Source organism: Leptonychotes weddellii, chromosome 7 (assembly GCF_054177405.1).
Source record: "Leptonychotes weddellii isolate Sample4059 chromosome 7, ASM5417740v2, whole genome shotgun sequence".
Classification (NCBI taxonomy): Eukaryota; Metazoa; Chordata; class Mammalia; order Carnivora; family Phocidae; genus Leptonychotes; species Leptonychotes weddellii.
Window position 1 is genome coordinate 110,610,907 of NC_138375.1, and position 21,615 is coordinate 110,632,521.

General features: G+C 45.9%; 1 protein-coding gene and 2 long non-coding RNA genes across 6 annotated transcripts in view; 2 read left to right on the top strand and 1 right to left on the bottom strand.

The window, feature by feature from the left end:
* LOC145722453 (uncharacterized) overlaps window positions 1–21,615 on the top strand; it is a 388,135-nt gene that overhangs the window by 202,753 nt on the left and 163,767 nt on the right. The gene's annotated exons all lie outside the window — the stretch shown is intronic.
* LOC145722735 (uncharacterized) lies at window positions 13,869–15,052 on the top strand. The gene is made up of 2 exons (XR_014147227.1): window positions 13,869–14,480; window positions 14,580–15,052. It is a non-coding gene; the product is annotated as an uncharacterized LOC145722735 (long non-coding RNA).
* Window positions 15,580–21,615, bottom strand: part of PURA (purine rich element binding protein A) — a 64,207-nt gene continuing 58,171 nt past the window's right edge. For 2 of the 3 annotated variants that reach the window (XR_014147225.1, XR_014147223.1), the window contains exon 3: window positions 16,011–17,283. The gene's annotated coding sequence lies outside the window, so the exon portion shown is untranslated. The other variant, XR_014147224.1, reaches the window with a different exon arrangement.

The window sequence follows — 21,615 nt, forward strand, 5'->3', positions numbered from 1 at the left end:
CCTCAAAAAAAGTAGAGACACAGGAAAGAACAATATTTTTCAAAGTTGTTATTTTTTTTTGAAGATTTTATTTATTTGACAGAGAGACACAGCGAGAGAGGGAACACAAGCAGGGGGAGTGGGAGAGGGAGAAGCAGGCTTCCCGCGGAGCAGGGAGCCCAATGCGGGGCTCGATCCCAGGACCCTGGGGTCATGACCTGAGCCGAAGGCAGACGCTTAATGACTGAGCCACCCAGATGCCCCAGTTGTTATTATTTTTTAAATTACAAGATACCTGGTAGCCTGGCACTGACCCTGAAGGGAGAACAGTGAAGAATTTTCCTCTGGAAAAACTAAAAAGTGCCCATGGAAGAAATATTACGGATATGAGTATTTGAAGAGACTCCAAGAAATGACTCACCACCCAGTCACCCCACAGCAAAGCCCAGGCACACAGAACTTCTAATTGACTTTTTATCGCTTAATACATAAACGAATGGACAGAAATTATCAGACATCTGAGTAAAGTCTGCAACATAAAAGAGCAAAACAGAATAGGAAGAAAAAATTTAAATGTCCAAAAGTTAAATTATGGTACAGCTATATAGTTCTTCTGCATTTTTAATGGTTTTTGAAGCATGATGTAGTATTAAGTATTAAAAAAATTTTTAAGGGGCGCCTGGGTGGCTCGGTTTGTTAAGTGTCCAACTCTTGATCTCAGCTCAGGTCTCAATTTCACAGTCAGGAGTTCAAGCCCCGTGGTAGGGGGGCATGAAACCTACTTAAAAAAAAATTTTTTTAAGCTATATATTCAGCATAATCCCATTTTCATTTTTTAAAAGATTTTATTTATTTGAAAGAGAAAGTGTGCATTAGCGCGTGGGGGGCGGGGAGGGACAGGAAGAAAGGGGCTCAATCTCAGGACCCTGAGATCATGACCTGAGCTGCTCAACCTACTGAGCCACCCAGGAGCCCCAATCCCATTTTCTTTAAATATTCATAATTAGATTAATGTACAGAATGAAGATGCCTACAACAGACCCATACGGTAGTCACCTGATTGTACAGAAAGGCACCACTACAATTCAGAAAGTAAAAATTAGTCTTTCCAAAAAACAGTGCTGGATATTCTTGCAGAGGGGGGGAAAAAAATGAACCTTGATCCCCAACGTTATAAACAAAAAATAATTCACGCTACATCATGGGCCTGTATATAAACACTACAACAATCAAACTTTCACAAGTATATAATATATTCATGACTTTGGCACTATTTACCTTATGACCCAGCAACTCTGCTCTCAGATGTATAAGTGAAACGAGTGCATAAGAACATTCAAAGCCGTTTTATTTATAATAGCCCCAAAGTGGAAACTGTCCAAATGTTCGTCAACAGCAAAACAGATAGCTTATGGGATATATCAGAGAAAACTGTCCAGCAATAAATAAAAAAGAACAATTACTCCATGCAACAGCGTGGATGAATCTCACAGACGATGACGAGTAGTAAAAGGAGCCAGATTCAACAGACTTCACACTGTATGATTCCATTTATATGAGGTTTGAGAACAGCCAAAAGGAATCTACAGATATTGACTGGAAGAGGCACAAAGGGAGCCTTCTGGAATGATGGAAATGTTCTACATCTTGAGCTGAGTCATGTTTACATGAATACTACAAACTCATTGAGTTGTACATTAAGATTTTCACACTTTAAGTTGTACGGTAACAGCAGACAGAATTTGGCTAGGAGGAAAAAAACATTTATAGTGGTTTTCTCTGGGTGCCACAAGTATGGGCAATTGTTATTTACTTATATTCTTCTGTATTTCTGAAAGTTTCAAGAAGGGAACCTATACAGTCCAAAAAAAGTTCTCTTAGTGCTTTTGGATATTTTCATGCTGTTCACTTTTTTCTTAACCGCTAGCCTGCCTCTGCAGACCTCCTATCTACCCACTTGCAGCACCCCGATATCCCTTCCCACTACTCATCTAACCCTTGTTGGTAACTGATTTTATATCTGCTCTTCCCTGCTTTTTACAGTAATTTCTGTAATTATGATTCTTTTTTCACAAGATACTTCAGCTACTTAAGTTCTTCAAGTGTCTTCTTTCTGCTTCAAACTAAGATGTCACTTGTCTGAGTACCGGACGTGGGGTTAAAAAAAGAAGGAAATTCTCATGATTGCATGGAGACTTCCCCCACCTTGAAACTGTTCTTATCGTCAAAGCCAGAAGTCATGCTTATCCTTCCATCCTTATAAATACTCCTTCAGAATTTATAAAATTATCTACTCTAACGACCTCCCTTGGTGTCTTTTTTTTTTTTTTTTAACTCCTTCATTAGCTGGTCTTTTAACAGGATCTTTGTAAAAAGATTTATATTCTAGGTCCCTCATTTTTTCTTGATTCTTGTACCCATAATTTTGGGTATGGTTTGTTGGGCTAAAAAAAGCTTTAGAATTACTGGTTTTGTGCTGCTCTGTCCTCTCAGGTTTACAGTTTTCATTAAATTTTAGCACTGACGTGTTGGTTTATTCCGTTCACGTAGTCATTTGTTCATTCCATAAATACTTCCAGAAGCACCCACTATGACCCAGCACCAGTGGTTCTAGGCACTATGGAGATAAAAGTAAGCAAGAGACTGCTTCTACTGGGACTAGTGAGAGAGGCAGACATTAACAACAGCAATTATGAAACCAAGCTAAGAGAGAGGAAGCACTTAGTACAGCGGAGCTCAAAGTAAAGACGACAGATCAGGAAAGTCAGGGAGAGCTTCTGGGAGGAAGTGATTATCACACTGAGAGTTAAGCATAAACAGAAATCCGACTACTCAACCTTCACCCTCTGGTCAGAGACAAAAACCTGTGAGTTCATTATGGCCTAAGCAGACAGATGAGACCAGGCCAAGCGTCAGCTCACAAAAGGCCTTGCTAAGAATAGACTTTCAGGATCACTGCAACTTCCTTTTTTTTGTTTTGTTTAAAGATTTTATTTATTTGTCAGAGACAAAGAGAAAGAAAGATCACTTGCAGGGGGGAGGGGGAGAGAGAGAAGCAGGCTCCCCACTGAGCAAGGAGCCCAATGTAGGACTCGATCCCAGGACTCTGGGATCATGACCTGAGCTGAAGGCAGACGCTTAACTGACTGAGCCACCCAGGTGCCCCTGTGGCTTCCTTTTCTATACTTATTACCTCTTGTAAAAGGATTCACGTAACTTTACTTATGTTTGCTTGTCTGATGCTCTTGGCAAATCTCATCATTTGTTTATTCACCAATAAACAACATTGAACAATATGAAGGACGAGACAGCCTGGCCCCAGGGATATGAGAGAACAAACCCTAGCTGGCTTGCTCTTGCCCTTCAGTACTGCTAACCATAAAAATGAAACGGTCGTTTCCATTTGTCTGTTACTGCATCAGATGGAAAATGCTGGAAGTTCTCCAAATTTCTAGGGTATAGTGAGGACAGTTTGGCTATTCAGACTATACAAAATTCACTTTGGCCGGTCACCTTAATGAGTTCTGCAATTTTACAGGAACGGGTACAAGAAGCCTGCCTGGATGGCCCCACTAGGACGGGAAGTTGTGCGACACACATGTGCAACGAGCAGAGAGGAGAAGCAGCGGCCTCAACCAGAACCCCAAAGCCCCAACCACAAAATGAGCATTCTAGAACCATGGGCCTGCACCTAGGAAGAACCTACTCCTGACCCGGACAGCGTGACACAGGAGCCCCGAGGAAGAGCAACCACAGGGATTTACCATTTTTTTAATTTTTTTTTTTTTTAAGATTTTATTTATTTATTTGACACACAGAGAGAGAGAGAGACACAGCAAGAGAGGGAACACAAGCAGGGGGCGTGGGAGAGGGAGAAGCAGGCTTCCTGTGGAGCAGGGAGCCCGACGCCGGGCTCCATCTGAGGACGCTGGGATCATGACCTGAGCCGAAGGCAGACGCTTAACCAACTGAGCCACCCGGCGCCCCAGGGATTTACCTTTTAAGGACCGTAGTGACACACCCAACACCACCAACAGTAGGGAACCTCTTAGAGTTAACAATGATCACAACATGGGCAAGATCTGTGATTTTGTAACTTGCTCACCATTTCCAACACATTTTGCTCTGTTACCATTTCCTAAGTTGCTTTTCTTTGGGGGGCAGGCTGGAAGGATATAACCTGTAATGTTACTTCAGCATCGTCAAAATACCCATTCTGGTGTCGACCTCCCAAATATTATCAGCCATCCCCTACCTCATTCAGGATCTTCTGTTTGCCAGAGTTCTACTAGGCACTGAGCTGTCCTCACAAAATCAGTGAGTGAATACTAGAGCATGTCTTTTGTATCAGTATTCTGGCTTGTGGCCTCTTTGTGGAGGATATAATGACACAGAGCTCAGAAATGGCACCTTTCACTGAACAAGGGCATCAAAACTCACGTGAAAGGGAAAAAAAGTAATAGTGGACCATCCATCTCTGGAGGCACTGTCCCAGAGTAATGAAGACCTTCGTTTCTGACATACAAACTACAAAGGAGCCTAAAACCCTACAAACTATTTATGAATATGCTTTGCTAATGCCATTCAGGTAACTGCTTTAAGCCACCATCTCCAACATTAAGCTAACAAAAAGATGTAAGCACACTCAACTTGTCCTGATACATTAGATTAGGAGTAATAAAGTCTGAAAAGTCATCCCACATTAATCCAGAGTAGCTCAACATTATTTGAAAATATGACTACAGTTGGGGTACCTGGGCAGCTCAGTCAACTGTCCAACTCTTGGTTTCACCTCAGGTCACGATCTCAGGGTCGTGAGATTGAGCCCCAAGTAGGGCTCCATGCTCAGTGCGCAGATGGCTTGAGATTCTCTCCCTCTCCCTCTGTTCCTCCCCTCCCCTTTTCTGTCTCAGATAAATAAAATCTTTAAAAAAAAAAAAAGAAGGAAAGAAATGAATAGCCAATCAATCTTGCCTCCCTCCAACATTAAACTCGGTGTGTAGTTTTTTTTTTTTTTTTTTAAAGATTTTATTTATTTATTTGACAGAGAGAGACACAGCAAGAGAAGGAACACAAGCAGGGGGAGTGGGAGAGGGAGAAGCAGGCCTCCCGCTGAGCAGGGAGCCCGATGTGGGGCTTGATCCCAGGAACCTGAGATCATGACCGGAGCCGAAGGCAGACGCTTAACGACTGAGCCACCCAGGTGCCCCTCGGTGTGTAGATTTTAGCATTCTTCCAGCCTTAGAGACTTTGAGGGAATCCAGAGAAGTTCCCTTCAAGAGAGGGTAACATATCTGCTAAAATTGTTTGTATAAAGATGTCTACGAAGAACCTCTGGCTGGATCCAAACCTGTTGCTCTATACAATCTAACATCTACAACATTTATTAAATGGTCCTTAAAAAAATAATTGCTACATCAAAAGGTCTATCAACAACTAAAATAGCCTATCTAAGCTGCCCAGGCATTGGTATCCCATTCCTCCCTCATGTTTGGAGAACACCCTTTTTTTTTTTTTTTAAGATTTTATTTATTTATTTGAAAGAGAGTGCACACACAAGCAGGGGGAGGCGCAGAAGGAGAAGCAGACTCCCAGCTGAGTAGGGGGCCAGATGTGGGGCTCAATCCCAGCACCCTAAGATCATGACCTGAGCCAAAGGCAGATGCTTAACCGACTGAACCACCCGGGTGCCCTGAAACATCCTTTCTTTTTTTTTTTTTTAAAGATTTTATTTATTTATTAGAGAGAGAATGAGAGAGAGCAAGCACATGAGAGGGGGGAGGGTCAGAGGGAGAAGCAGACTCCCCGCCGAGCAGGGAGCCCGATGCGGGACTCGATCCAGGGACTCCAGGATCATGACCTGAGCCGAAGGCAGTCGCTTAACCAACTGAGCCACCCAGGCGCCCCGAAACATCCTTTCTTTTTACTTAGGGACAATCCTGTTTTCTTTCGTACTCTTCAAAAAAAGCACGTTTTTAAGTGAAACCTTAAATAAATAAAAACACCCTGTTCTTTTTTTTTTAAGATTTTTTATTTATTTGACAGAGAGAGAGAGATAGTGAGAGCAGGAGCACAAGCGGGGGAATGGGAGAGGGAGAAGCAGGCTTCCCGCCGAGCAGGGAGCCCGACGCGGGACTCGATCCCAGGACCCTGGGATCATGACCTGAGCCGAAGGCAGACGCCCAACGACTGAGCCACCCAGGCACCCCAACACCCTGTTCTTTGAACCTGCAATTCCACCTTTAGGATTTTATCTTACAGATAAACACTAGTTCCAGTATGCAAAAAAAAAATTTTTATACACACAATTTTAAACCCTCTCCAGATACTACAGCATTTGTTTATTATAGCTATATAACACATCACGCACACACACATACACACACACAATGTATAAAATCCCAAAGGGCCACCAATATGGGAATGGTTACATAAATAAACCATGGAACTTACAAACCATGGCATTCCTATTTGGCCCTTAAGAATGAGGTAGAATTACATGTGCTAATATGGAAAGGCTCCAAGACCCTGAAAAAAGCAAATTGCAACACAACACATTCTATTACCCCATCTGGGTTTAAAAATAAAGTTCTATTTCTAAACCTGAATACATTACAGTTATATTAATGAATATAATTATTCATTTAACTGTACTTTCTTTTTATATATACATTTCCACACATATTTAACAATGAAGGTTAAAACCCCTGCTGATCATCTTTGGGTAAAGTCTGCCACATGGCTTTTAGGAGAAAATAATCCATTTCATAACTCACTAAGTAGAAAGCCACATTTCCAACAACTATCTAACTTTTACCACTGAGAAAACATTTTGTTCTAGTCACCACCTGGAAAACCCCAGCTCCAGACCAGGATCGACAGTTGCAAACAGTCTCATGGGTTCCAAGACCACCTCACCAAGGGCCCCTTTTCCAGCCTTTATTAGTCTTGTATGGTCCTCTGCAGAAACCACAGGTCTGCCTGGATAAAGGACTGACTTCTGCCTCCGGCTTCTGGAAGGACTCCCTAATGGTGGACCTCAGTTTGTCTGACAGCTCCCTATAATGCTAGCAAATCCTGACCACCTTCCCCCTCCCCACACCACTGGGACCCCTAGTTGGGAGAAAGACACCTCCAGCCTCATCCAACCACTCAGCTCGGGGACTCTGGTCAGTAACCCAGCTCGGATGTTATCTGAGAGCCAGTGGGGAAGTGAAGGTTGGCTCCTCCTCAGAAAAAAAGGTTGGGGACCTCTGAATTACACCTAGTCACTGGGACATATGGGACAGCATTGTAACTCTGGAACTTCAAACAGCCAGCCCTCAAAGTGACAATGGAAGAGAAAATGAGGCCCAGCAAGAGGGAGCAGGGAAAGAGAAAGCAGCAGTGAACAGAAGGGACAGAAAAAGGGAAGAAGGCTATTAACACAGAAAGTGAGTTGGGGACATGAAAGGATAGGTTAGAGCACAGAGAGGAGAAGGACCCAACTCTGCCCCCTGCCAAGTTGAGAGGACACACTAGAAAGGGACAGGTCCATCCCTCCCAACAAGCCTGATAAGGCCACTTCCCAGGCCAGGTCCCCCACCAGCACAGCCCCTGAAAGACTGGCTCCCCTGCCCCCTCCCAGAGCATTAGATTAGGCTTCGTTGGAAACTTGAAATCCCGATGGCTCAGAAAGAGGCCCCTACCGCTTAATGCGCTGGCAATTTAAGCACTCCTGGCTCCTGCCGGCTCCCAGGCCAGCCGGGGCTCTGCTCGGCCATTAGCACGCTCTCCTGACCCTCGGAGAAGAGCAGCAGCCCAGTTGGCGCGGCGGGGGCGCCTCTTCATGGGCGAGAGACAAAGTCACTTCACACCAGCAAGAGTCACTGCTGCCTACCATTGTGCCCGTGTGGGCCACCCTAAGAGACCACAGCTGCCCCAAGCAGTGAGGTCTCCCCTCCTTTCTTCATCTTCATTGGACTTTTAGAGCAAAGGCAATAAGGCCAACCAAGGTTCAAAAAAGCAAATGCCAGGTAACTCCAGATTTCTGTCAGTAACATCCACAAAGAGCTACAATATATGAGGAAGACAAGGGGCTCAAAGTAGTGGAGGGCACTGATGAGTTTAAAAAAAAAAAAAAAAAGCTGCATCCGCCCAGAAATAAACCCATGCTTATATGGTCAATTAATTTACAACAAAGGAGGCGAGAATATACAATGGGGAAAAGACAGTCTCTTCAACGAATGGTGCTGGGAAAAATGGGCAGCTACATGCAAAAGAATGAAACTGGACCACTCTCTTAGCATACACAAAAATACTCAAAATGGATTAAAGATTTAAATGTGAGACCTGAAACCATAAAACTCCTAAAACAAAACATAGGTAGTAATTTCTCTGACATTCTTGATAGTCTCCTCAGGCAAGCAAAACAAAAGCAAAATTAAAGTATTGGGACTACAACAAAATAAGAAGCTTTTGCAGGTGAAAGAAACCATCAATAAAAACTACTGAAAAGGAAAAGATATTTGCAAATGACTGATCCGATTAAGGGGTTAATATTCAAAATACATAAAGATCTTAAAAAAAAAACACACACACACACACAGGATCTTATACAACTCAACACCAGAAAAACAAATCCAATTAAAAAAGTGAGCAGAGGACCTAAAGAGACATTTTTCCAAAGAAGACATACAGATGACCAACAGACACTTCAAGAGATGCTCAACATCACTCATTATGAGGAAAATGCAAATCAAAACCACAATGACGTAGCACCTTACACTCATCAGAATGGCTAGAGTCAAAGACAAGAAATAATCAAAAACAAAAAACACGGGCGCCTGGGTGGCTCAGTTGGTTAAGCAACTGCCTTCGGCTCAGGTCATGATCCTGGAGTCCCGGGATCGAGTCACGCATCGGGCTCCCTGCTCGGCAGGGAGTCTGCTTCTCCCTCTGACCCTCCCCCCACTCATGTGCTCTCTCTCTCTCATTCTCTCTCTGTCAAATAAATAAAATCTTAAAAAAAAAAAAAAAAAACCAGGACAAGAAATAACAAGTGTTGGTGAGGATGTTGAAAGGAGCCCTCGTGCATTGTTAGTGGGAATGCAAACTGGTGCACCACTCTGAAAACCAGTATGGAGGTTCCTCAAAAAGTTAAAAATAGGATTACCATATGATCCAGTAATTTCACCACTGGATATTTACCCAACAAAAACAAACTAATTCAAAAGGCTATATGCGCCCTATGTTTATTACAGCATTATTTACAATAGGCAAGATACGGATAGAGCCCCTGGGTGGCTGAGTCAATGGAACACGCTACTCTTGATCTTGAGGTTTTGCGCTGACATATGCCCCCCGAATGATCCCGCCCAAGGTTCCGACAGTGAAAGCTGACTGGTAAAGCACTGTGCACAGCATGAAAAATGTAATGTGTCAGGGGTGCCTGGGTGGTTCAGTTGGTTAAGCGTCTGACTCTGAATTTCAGCTCAGGTCTTGATCTCAGGGTTGTGAGTTCAAGCCCCACACTGGGCTCCATGCTGGGTGTGGAGCCTACTTAAAAAAAAAAAAAAAAAAAAAAAAAAATTAATGTGGCAGAAGTCTGGCACCTCTTCCCAGGTCATCTTCTTCCCAAATAACTTTGCAGTTAATTGTTCCCCATTACTAGCTTTCTTTGAACAATGAGACCATGTGGTCTGATAGTTCTCAGTAATGATGTATTTTCTGGGCCAACTCTCTGGGGCCGACTAATGATTCTTTAGCATAAATCGGAAAACTAATGATAGGCAGTATGAATATAGCATTATTCCCCAATGAGTAAATTCAGGTAGATCAAACTCTCCTCCCACCATGACTACCAACACTGCCTTAAACCATTTAATTGAAAGGCTTCACAAAAACATAAATCATCCCTTGTTTTTGGCAAAGTCATACCACAGGCTTAATGTCCATAGAGACTGGATTCAAACCATTCGTCTCCTCTGCTTTAGAAGTGAGGGCCCATCCAGTTTCCGAAGTCTGGTTCTGAGGCCTAAATCAATACTAATATTCCACCTATGTCTCCTAAAAACTACATAAGAAATCATTCCAAGTTCACTTCCTTTTGAAGAGTCCTTTGTAAATAGTGCACGAAGTGGTGTGAACCTTTTTGGCTGGAGGGTCAACTCATGCCCAATCCCCTGGCTTCTATACTGCTGTTTAATTGCTGACTCCCACTTTATAGCCAAGCCAATTAGCCTTGGCCAAGCGCTGGGAGCTTGGAGGCCTGTAACTCAGCGCTGCCTGAGAAAAACAAGAAGCCTCTCCCATCAGAATTCCCTCATGTGAAAACCATGCCTAGCCAACAAATGACAGAAGCCTAAGAGATGGATATTGTAGTTCTGTAGAGTTCCTGGGCACATCAGTAAACACCTATCTGAGTAGCAGGACTGGTGGACTGACATAGGATACAGGAATTTTTAAAAGATGACTATTTATTCCTCATTTAATTTAGGAAGCATTATTATCCACTTTTACCTCTGATGAGCATAATAACTCCTTTAGAGTTGAAAGGATACTGGGTAGAAAGCTCCAGAAAGCTCCACACCTGGCTAAGTTACCGGCTTACTCTAGGGACTCTAAGAGAACCAAGAAAGAGTCAGGAACCATCTGAAATGACTTCCTTATGAAACACAAACATGCATTTACCCTCAGGCCTCCAGATCTTGATTATAGGCTTATCGATAACCAAGCCCAAATACCCCAGAAAAAAAAACAACAGAACACCTTAGAGTCTGCTTTCACAAAAATTTAGAATGTCCATCTCTTTTTTACTTTACTACATGTCAAAATACACCATTCATCCAAGAATTAAAAGATTCAGCTTTGGAGGAACTCAAATTTCATATAAGCCTCTCATGAATTCTCCTTGGTACTTCTGGGAAGGGAGTCCTGACCCCGTTTCAAGGTCGAGCAATGTTTCTCTCCCAAGAAAGGAGAGCCCTGCCCAGGGCCTTGGGTGACAAAGGCCAAGGCTGAGAATTCTCCCTGGCTCAGTCTCTGGCCTGTACCCCAGGCCTGCCTTTCACCCTGGCTCCTAGCCCCTTAACGGAGAGCATTCCTGTTCCTCAACACAGAACAGCCAGCCCTGGTGTGTACCATACTTATGTTTAGGGAAACACACGAAAATATTTTTCCTGACAATGAAGTCATATTCTCTACCAATGGGAAAACTTGTGGGGTAGAAAATTTCCCAAAACTCTTGCCCTACTTAATGGCGCTGACAGCACATAGTTATAGTGTTTGGGGGAGGGGGGGATGGGGGGGGGCCGTTTCTTTCTAAAGGAAGCATGATTAGTTGGCTGGCTCAAATACTTCCGAAGAGATTTAGAAAATGATTAACAATTCTTCTTAAATGTGGCCAAGAAACCTAACCTCCAGAGATTCTAAATATTATTCGACTCCTGCAAAGACCCTTAAAAATTACCATCATAACAAGCCCTAGCACTTACTCTGAGGAACAACTCTTCAGGAAGTAGTAACGTGTGGTAAATGCCCATTGCTCAGGTGACCTATTGTAACACTTATTTTACAGAGAATGGCCTCACTGGTCTAAAGGGAGGTTCATTTTCCCCAAGTGCCACCCCCCTGGATTTGCCCTCCCTTGAGCGCTTTGCTGGTCTGCGCCGCACAAACCAGCTGCGGCCACCTTTCCAAGTTCTCGGCAGTTCCCTAAACTACCTTTTACTGTACAGGATCCCTAGAGGTCCAATTCTATTTTCTGCAGCAAACATAAAACAAACTGGTGGGAAGGTTCAGCCATTTCACATCCTCCCAGAAAACATAAATTGCTAAGGTTCAGTATAAAATGGACAGCAGTGTTTTGTTTTGTTTTTTCTTAAGGTCACAGAATCAGCAAATTCCAGACCTGTGAAAAAACCATAAATCAGCAAATCATTACTCTTAAATAATCAAAATTTCCTGTTTCTAGGGAGGCCTGGGTGGCTCAGTCGGTTAAGCATCTGACTCTTGATTTCTTCAGGTCATGATTTCAGGGTCACAGGAACAAGCCCCGCATGGAGCTCCGCCTGGAGCTTGCTTGAGATTCTCTCTCTCCCTCTCTCTCTGCCCCTCCTACCCCACTCGCATTCTCTCTCTTAAAAACAAAAAACAAAAACTTGGGGGTGCCTGGGTGGCTCGGTCAGTTAGGCATCTGCCTTCCACTCAGGTCATGCCAGGGTCCAGGGATTGAGCCCTACATCAGGCTCCTTGCTCAGTGGGGAGCCTGTTTCTCCCTCTCCCTCTGCCTGGCGCTCCCCGCTTGTGCACGCGCTCTCTCTCTTGCTATCCCTTTTTCTGTCTAATTAATTAATTAATTTTAAAAAACCCACTTGTTTCTCAGGAAGGTAAGACAAATGGCCAATTAACACTTAAACAGCCTTAAGCTGAGAAGCCCACAAGGGGAAGGGCCCTCTTAGTTCTGCAATTAACAAAAAACATGAGCCTCCTTTCAGTTTCCCCAATGTTCCATATTCATGTTTTGGGCATTGATTATCCTTTAATAATTTGCCCCCATTAACTCTCCTACCAATCACTTGGCATTTGGCTTTCACTTTGGGGATAATGAGTGTTTTTAAGACACTCTGAAACTTCTGAAGGCCAAGTTCTGTGGACAGTACAACCTCCGTGCTTACTGAGGGGGGGAAAGCTCACAGGTAGACATTAAATCCAGTCAAAAGTGACAAGAGGTGGACAAAGCTAGCTCAGTCAGTAGAGGTGCAACTCTTGATCTGGGAGTTTTAAGTTCGAGCCCCACCTTTGGTATAGGAATTACCAAAAAAAAAAAAAAGGCAGTAAGAAAATGAGCTGCAGCTGGGTGCTTCCTTTTTCTGACAAGGATTTTTTAATCTAACAATGGCACCTAGCTGCCTGCGTCCTCGTTATATTTTTAATAAGCAGGGGTCGCAGAATCCCATCAGACCAGAGTTCTAGGCGTTGTCCCCTCTTTCCCAGGCTGTCCCAACAGCCTCCTCAGTGTCTCCCCATTCCAGCGTTCCCCCTACCTCAATCCAGCCCACGATTCAGTGGCTCCCCACAGCACAAAAGCCCCAGCTGGGCACTCAAAAAGAGTTCTTCCTAACCAGCCCTAACCTAATTCTCCAAACTTTTTTTCCCAAAACAGCCCTAGCCCTCGGTCCAGTCACCCACCCAACAATCGTCTTTCCTTTACCTCCAGCACAAGGCTCACGGTCTCCTTCCGCGGAGGTCCTCTTTCCCTCCCTCTATTCTTCCAACCCCCAACCGCTGCGGGGACATTAGTCCCCACCCCTCAGGACTCCACTCAGATTTCACCTACACCAACAGGTCCACTGAGATCCCAATCACCCCCCAACACCTTCTCTGAACACCCCGGCCTCTGCTCCCACCCGTGGGGCTCCCGAGCGGCCTCCCGGCCCCCGGCAGCGCCTCAGAAATCGCAGCCCAAGGCGAAGAGCCGCAGAAGCCTCCCGCACAAGTCCCCCAGGACCGGGTGTGGCGAGCCCCGCTCGCAGCACGCCGAATCCGGGCGTGGCGAGACCCGCTGAAACGCGGAGCCCCTTCAGACCACGGCCCAGAGGCCGGCCGGCCGGGCGGCGCAGAATCTCCACCCTCCCAGCCTCCCAGCCTCCCAGCCTCCAGGAGCGGCGCGGCGACCCAGAACCGGATGAACAGCCGCGGGGCTCCCGGGCGGGCTTTGGGCCGGCTCCCGGCCCCTCCCCGGAGGCCGCGCACACCCCATCCTAAGTCGGTCCATCCCGTCCCGGTGCCTGCCGCTCTAGGGGTGCTCCTTGGGGAGCTCGCTGGCGCGCCAAACCTCCGAAGGGCCCTGCCCGCGCCGTACCCGCTCCCCGGTTCCAGCTGGGCTGGGCCTGCGTCCGCCCCGACTCACCTCTCCTCTTCTCGAACCCGTAGGGCACCGGTTTGGTAGAGATCTGATCCGACTAGATGAGACCGCACCAGATGCAGCGCACCTGCCCCTGGCAGAGAGAAAAGCTGCGGCGCGCCTGACGTCACGGCTGCCGTGAGCGCCGCGAGCTCCGAGTCACCTGATCACCCGGGCAACGCGCGCGGGGCGGGGCGAGGCGGGGGGCGGCGTCACAGCACGAGCCCCACCCCGAGCCGGCAGGCCGCCGGGCGCCTCCGGGAGGGCTCCGGGTCAGTCGGCTAGTCGGGAAGCGGAGGTGGGCGTCTGGCTTCCGTGCGCCAGCCTCTGGGCTGGGGTGGACCTGAGACTGCCAACAGGCGCTCGTTTCAGGTCGGATCAGTTCGCCAAGACTCCAGATGGTACCCCCTCGCCGCTGGTGCAGGTGCCTGGAAGGCAGGCCCTGTGTCCCCGCTGCATCCCGCTCAGCCAGGGTTCGCTGTAGGCCGCTCCTCCTGGTGTCTTCTTGGACTAGACCCACACAGTTCGGGGGTTTAGTTCCCGAGCTGTACCTGAGAGGACTGGGGCCGTGGCTAACTGGACTGCTCCCTGGCAACTTCTCCTCATAAACGTCACCGTAAGTAGTGCAGCCTTTGCTAGAGAACGTAGTCAGACCTCATTCATTCGGGCCCAGGCCCAGACTTCCCGTCCTAAAGGTCTTCTTTTGTTCCAACAGCGAGAGAAATGACGGAAACACTCCCAGAGCAAAGTCGAGGAAAAACCTGCGAGTCCTACTTGCAAAGATTTTTTGTTCCTCATTTTAAGAAACTGATTTTTCTCTAAGGTCCTCCCCTTGCTTGCTATGGGGAGGACCTTGACCTCTGTGACTGGTGTAGACCATCAGCTTCAAAGTGAGAATTTAACATCCCACGGAGGTCCCAGTTTGAGAACCACTTTTTATCTCCTCCCTTGGCTTCTTGCTGATTGAATTTCATTTAAGTTTTACTCTCTTGGGCGCCTGGGTGGCTCAGTCGGTTGAGCGTCTGCCTTCCACTCAGGTCATGATGGCAGGGTCCTGGGATCGAGTCCCGCATCGGGCTCCCTGCTCAGCGGGGGAGTCTGCTTCTCCCTCTGCCTCTGCCCTCCCCCTGCTCGTGTGCTCTCTCTCTCTCCTTCTCTGTCAAATAAATAAATAAAATCTTAAATAAAGCCTCTCCTTCCTTCCTTTAAAAAAAAAAAAGTTTTACTCTCTTATTCCCCACACTGCTATGGAGGCTTCATATATATTGTCCTTCCCTCTCAAACTATGGGATTTTAGACCTGTCAAAAAGAAAAACCATAGGCCCCAAACGGTGTTACTTTGGCCAGGTGTCACTTTGGCCAAGTCACCAAGCCGAGGCTTAATAACACAACCTAACTGCAGTTTCAACCTTTGCCAGAAATGTAGTCAGGAATTTCCTGATAAGCACCACTGAGGCAATCTGTCACTTGGTGCTCTCTAAACCCTCAAAGGAAGGTGGGGTGATCTGCGTTATAGGAAGCGCTCCACTCTACCCCTAAGGGCAAAATCCTTTCTTTTCTTTTGCTAATAACTTCCTTGCTCCAACCTCCCTCCTATTAAAAAAAAAAAAAAACCCTTCCATTTTGTACAACTCCCCTCTACTAGGTAGATGGGATGCTGCCTGATTTAGGAATCATTTATTAAAGCCAGTTAGACCTGTAAATTTCCTCGATTGAATTTTTTTATTTAAAAGATAAATTATCTTATAATCCGTTTCCAGTGAGCACCTTTTGGCGTTGCCTAGCTGATTGGCAATGCCCAGCTGACTGAGACATGATCTTTGAAGATGAGATGATGGGTAGTGTGTCTCATTTCAAAGTACCACCTGTACTGTTTACTATTTACTATTTAAGTGATACTTTTTTATCTTTATACGTTTATTTTTAAAAGAAACACATACAGATGGGAAAAATAACAGTTGTGAGGGGTACCTGGGTGGCTCAGTTGGTTGAGCAGCTGCCTTCCACTCCGGTCATGATCCCAGGATCCTGGGATCGAGCCCCGAGTCTGCTTCTCCCTCTCCCTCTGCTGCTCCCCCTGCTTTTGCTCTCTCGCGCACACACCCTCTTTCTCTCTCAAATAAATAAAATCTTTAAAGAAAAAAAAAAGACAGTTGTGAAAGGTAGAGAAGAATCATGGCTTCAGACATGAAGTATTAGCTGTACTAATAAAAGATACTGAAAACATGAACCCAAGGTCCCAAGGGGTAGAGATTAGTGGGCAGGAAGATGCTGGGAGCAGGGCAGGGGCAGGGAGACCTAGGTTGTATGGCAGATCTGAAGAGGGGAACTCCACGTGGAGGTCAGGGAGGGTGGGGGAAGAATTGAGCCCGAATGAGGTTTGAGGGATATGGTAGAGGGGAAACACGCTGGGAGCCAAGACAGAGAAGGGATTGGAGAGAAAGGAGAAGCAGCAGTGGTTTGGGGACACATTCCTGAAAGGGAGGGCAAGATAAAGAGAGACCCAGGAAGGGGTGCCGAGGGGTTATGGTGTCCTTCTAAGGTTGGCAGGGCAATACAGCATTGCTTCTTAGCCTCTGAGGAATGAAGGTCACTCACGCACACCCCAAAACCATATTTGGACCATCAGGGGCAAGATCCACCCTTTACAGAACACTGATGCAGAAGGAAGACCAGAGGGGCGCCTGGGTGGCTCAGTTGGTTAAGCAACTGCCTTCGGCTCAGGTCATGATCCTGGAGTCCCAGGACTGAGTCCCACATCCAGCTCCCAGCTCAGCAGGGCGTCTGCTTCCCCCTCTGACCCTCCCCCCTTTCATGCTCTCTCATTCTCTCTCTATCTCAAATAAATAAATAAATCTTAAAAAAAAAAAAAAAAGAAGAAGAAGAAGAAGAAGGAAGACCAGGGACCATACTCTGACATTAAGACTTTTTGGCAGGAAATTTTTCTAGGCCCTTCAGGCAAGCATACACCTCTAAGGTTCTAATGAGGTCAGGACAAGGTGAGGAAGGGGGTGTAAGGCAGGGATAACTGCCTTGAAAGGGAGGAGAGCTTCTCATGATAGTTGGGACAAATGGGGGCTGTGCTGGGGAAGAAGCGATGATGAGTTATATTTTCGGTATAGTCCCTGCCCACTCCCCTTTTACTGAGCCCGTTGGGATTGAGAGGGCATAACTAACAAAAGAAAAAGAGAACATTTCCCACTCCCACATCCACTTCCACGTCCATAGTGAAGGAGTGCTCTCATGTGAGTACAAACCCAGAGAATGTTGCCGGCAGCAGCCAAGAACCCGAGAGACATGGCCAGGTTGCACATCCCACTTGGTTCTTTTCTAGCCCAGGACTCAGCAGCGGGCCAGTGGTAGAAGTTGCTGGAGTTTCACCAAGTTTCTTCACAACAGCAGTGAGTTTCCTTCCATTTCTGGAAATAAAGAAAAATGTCTGTGTAGAAGACCCTGACAAAGCATATTTTCTGTAGAAGTTCATTAGCCACAGAAGCTGCAATGGATTTTCCACATACGTGAATTCATGAGAACCATCTAAGGACTGCAGAGACAGCAGGATGCAGTGGTTGGGTATTCTGTGCTCTGAGATGTATCCATTTTATGAATGTGGCCAACTTACCCACTTTCTCTGAGCTTCAATCTTATCTATAAAATAGGGATAATAACACCTACCTCATAAACTTTACATGAAGTCTTGTTGAAAGGAAGAATCCAGATTCATGATTTTTCCCAAGACCATTTTATCTCACTTTTTGTTTTTTTTTTTGAAGTAAGCTCTACGCCCAACATGGGGCTTAAACTCACAAACCTGAGATCAAGCGTCACATGCTCTATCCACTGAGCCAGCCAGGCGCCCCTTCACAAGGCCATTTTAAAAACCATCGTATTTTCATTGGATCCCGTTTGTTCACTCAACAATTCGATGAAAGAATGTTTCTTGGATGGCTAATGTGCACTCAAAGCTGTGATGGCTACAAAAGGAGAGGTGCTCCCTTAACTCCTCTTCCAGGCATCTGCCTCCTGGTGGAAAAGCCAGAGAGCATGAGACCCGGTAAGGCCTCTGTGAAACTGAATGCTCAACGATGTTGTCATGCCCTCCTGTGTCCCCAGAACTCCTGAAAGGGAGGCCATGCCACACTGGCTAAGGTGGGATGCACGAAAGGAAGGGTGTGGAGCAGAGCCTGGAAAGGCAGGATTTGGAGAAGTGGGAGAAAAGAGAGCATTCTCGGTATATATGTGCTGAGCGAGTGAATGAATGAATGACTAAACAAATAAGCAAAGACAACAAAATCAGAGAACAGTAGGCATAACCATAAGACCAGCCTAAGTGGACTGCGGAAATTGTAGAGTTGTGAAGAACAAGGTAAGAGACAGCACAGGTTGTGGAAGAGCTCTGGAGATAGCAGAACCTTCTGGTAGGAAGATGGAGTCTGGAGCTGGAGTGACAGGGCTGCATTCGGACTCCATCACTTATTGGCCATGTGACTTGAGCAAGTTACTTGACCTCTTTGTGCCTTCGTTTCCTCATCTGGAAAAAAAAAAATAGTGCCAGCATTCCATAAAGCTCCAAACTGTGAGCTTTTAGTCTCGGCATTTGTTTTATTAAAGGCTAAGAAGAGTATAGATTCAATATGAAACCTACAGGGAACCCGTGACGCTCCTGGGAATGGGAAATGAGAACGGGGGGCAGTCTTTTGTAAAGAATCTCTGGGCAGCAGAGTTTAGGCCGGTCAAAAGGGAAAGGGCGGGTCACAACACACGTGCAGCCCCAAAGGGTCAGGGACTGGAAACAAGCCTTCCTCAAAAAGAGAAAGCCTGCCATCACTTGCTCATAGCGGTGTGGAAGTTGGAGCCTGGCACAGAAGCACTCAGTAACTCTACTAAACGGACTCCTCTAGGTGCTGCGCAAGTTGGACATCTTTCTGGAACTCCCTGGCTCAATGGCAAACACTAGTGAAACTCCTCTAGGTCAAGTCCAAAGAGTTTTTTTTTTTTTTAAGATTTTATTTATTTGACAGAGAGAGAGAGAGAGAGCACAAGCAGGGGGAGCGGCAGGTAGAGGGAGAAGCAGGCTCCCTACTGAGCAAGGAGCCCGATGCGGGGCTCGCTGGGATCATGACCTGAGCCGAAAGCAGATGCTTAACTGACTGAGCCACCCAGGCGCCCCAAGTCCAGAGAGTTTTAAAGCACTGGAGAGGTCCACTAAGACCTGGCCTCTGGCTTATTTCAGTATCTTCTATTTATGGAAGCAGACAAATGAACACATGTGAAACAAAGCCAATGAATGTGGCCAACACAAGCACCAACTCCAGAAGAGAATGACTGGATTCTTGTATTGTGTCAGGGTATTAAAGAAATGAAACAAACAATTATGCTGCTGCTTCTCTTTCTTAGCTCACTGCTCTGCCAGAGTCTAACGGAATTTGAGGTCCAGGTCAAGGAAAAGAGGCAAACTCATCAGTTTGCTTCTGGCCTTGGTTCAAGGTTTCGGTTTTCATCTGAGCAATGGATCTCGCAGTTTTGTGCCTCTTCTTCTGATCTACATTTTTAAATTCTAATTTGCTAGTTACGAACATCTCCACTGCAATTGACTAAAATGCTATTCAAAGTGGTTTAAGAAAGAAGGAGAGAGATTTTATTTATTGGCTCATGAAACCAAAAATTCAAAAGTGAGTTTCAGGCGTGGCTGGATCCAGTCACTCAAACACTGTCACCAGGACTCTCCTCTCCTGCTTTCTCTGGCTCAGCTCTCTTTTCTCGGCATCTCAAGTAGTGCCTCTGGCAGCGTCAGAATTACATTCTCACAGCAGAAAGTCCCAGCAAACAAAAGGCATTCTCTTTCCCAACAGTCTTAAGAAAAGCTCCAGGTCCTAGTGTTTGCCTTGGCTTTCGGTAACTTGCTTTTTTCTGAATGTGTGGTTGGAGCCATGAGATGTGATACCTTGGCTCCTTCCATGGTTTCCCCTGGAGCTGGGTGTGAGGTGAGGCACCACCAAATCCTACAGTTGAAAGTGCGCAAGGAATGGCTTCCCTAGGAAAAGTGAAGTTTAGTTACCATAATTAGGAAACGGATGCCCAGCAAACAAAAAACACAGCTGACCCCTGTAGGCCACCGATACCCGAACCACAAGCCCACGGCACAAGTAATACAACAGTCCAATAGGTTAACGCTGAATCAAGTTGGGAGTCAATCTATCTTCTCCTGTATTTCCAGGAAAGTTGCATCCGATGGGGAGCAAATTTTCAGCACTCAGAGGCTGAGCCTTGTTGAGATCTGGCATAAAACCTGCCATTGGTTTTACCTAAATGCACTCTCCTCTCTGGAAGTGTTACTTCTGAGGAAAGGGCTTCCGGGAGCACTTAATGCTTTAAATGTTTGTACAGCACACCTTGAGTTCTCAAGAAGCATCACATAAATGCCTGCGTTTTTAATTGTGACTTTTTGAGGCGCTGATTCCTCAAGTGGCCTGGTATTCAGATAATGATCTGAGGATCTCAGTCCTGGAGTAAAACACATTTTTCTCTTAGGCGATGACTCAGTGGAGTTCGGCCATGAAATTCCCATCAACGGCTCTGAAGAATAGCCCTGAAATACTCAACCGTTATGTCCATTGGCATTTATATTTATAAAATGGACCGATAATAATAATTCAGCATATGACATGTGAAGCATAAGAACTCAGGGCAACATTAAGTCCACATATTCATTCAATACATTTGCTACATGCCTACCATGTGCCAGGGACTATCCTAAACTTTGGGGACGTAGGAATAAACAACAGATTTAGAAAATCCTTGCTTAGATGAAGCTTACATTTGCAATAGTCTGTCCATTTGCATACATCTTCCAGCTGCCTCTCTTATTGACAGGAAGTATACACCAATAAACAAACCTGGCAAAGTCTCAGTGAGTGCCTTATTCTCCTCTTCATAGGGATTAAAAGCAGGCTTCAGAGAGATGCAGACACCCGCTCCAGGAGCCATGGAAAGTAAGTGGTAGAGTCAAGACTGAAATTCCTATCTCCGTATCTGCCTTTTTACTACTCTCTCTTAGGGTGTGGATGGGGGGTGATGGGGAGTGGTGGGGACTCTGGCAAACCAGAGACCAAACTCTGTGCAAAGGGAGCCACTATTATTCAGCCCCGTGTCACAGGGCAAGTGGCCCACTGCAGCTAGGTTTTCTGAGTTTTCAAGAGGAGCCCGCAAACAGGATTTTGATGTGAAAACTGATTTTTAAAACACTGTGAAAGCCAAAAAATAATCTGGCATAATTCAGGCCCTGGGTCTGCCCCTCTATTGGAGGTCACAGTGTGGCCAAGAGCGTCCCTGGGGAGGTAAGACTCCAGATAGCAGCTCTGAAACTCAGTGTGGGTAGGAAGCTGCAAAAACAGCTGTGGTCCTTGCACACAAGTATTTCATAAGGCTAAGGTAGAAAAATGGTGGCTTGTTTACTAAAAAAAGCGAAGCCCTTAATGGAAGGTAAGAGTGAGGAAGCAGCTGGAACATTCCACACAACCCACCCCCCCCCCAACCCCAGCCAGTGTGGAGGAGGTTGGCAGAGAACCATCCTATGTGGGTTGACAAGCCACGCTTATCTGAAAGGGAAAATTTTACTTCAGGGCGGGCTTCGTGTTACATCTGAGGTCCTAATAATGATCATTATGCTGTCAGCGCACAAGACGTGGTTCAAAATAATTCTCCTCCTAAAAGTCACATGCTACTCGCTTCCTGGCCCTTCCTCGCCTCCT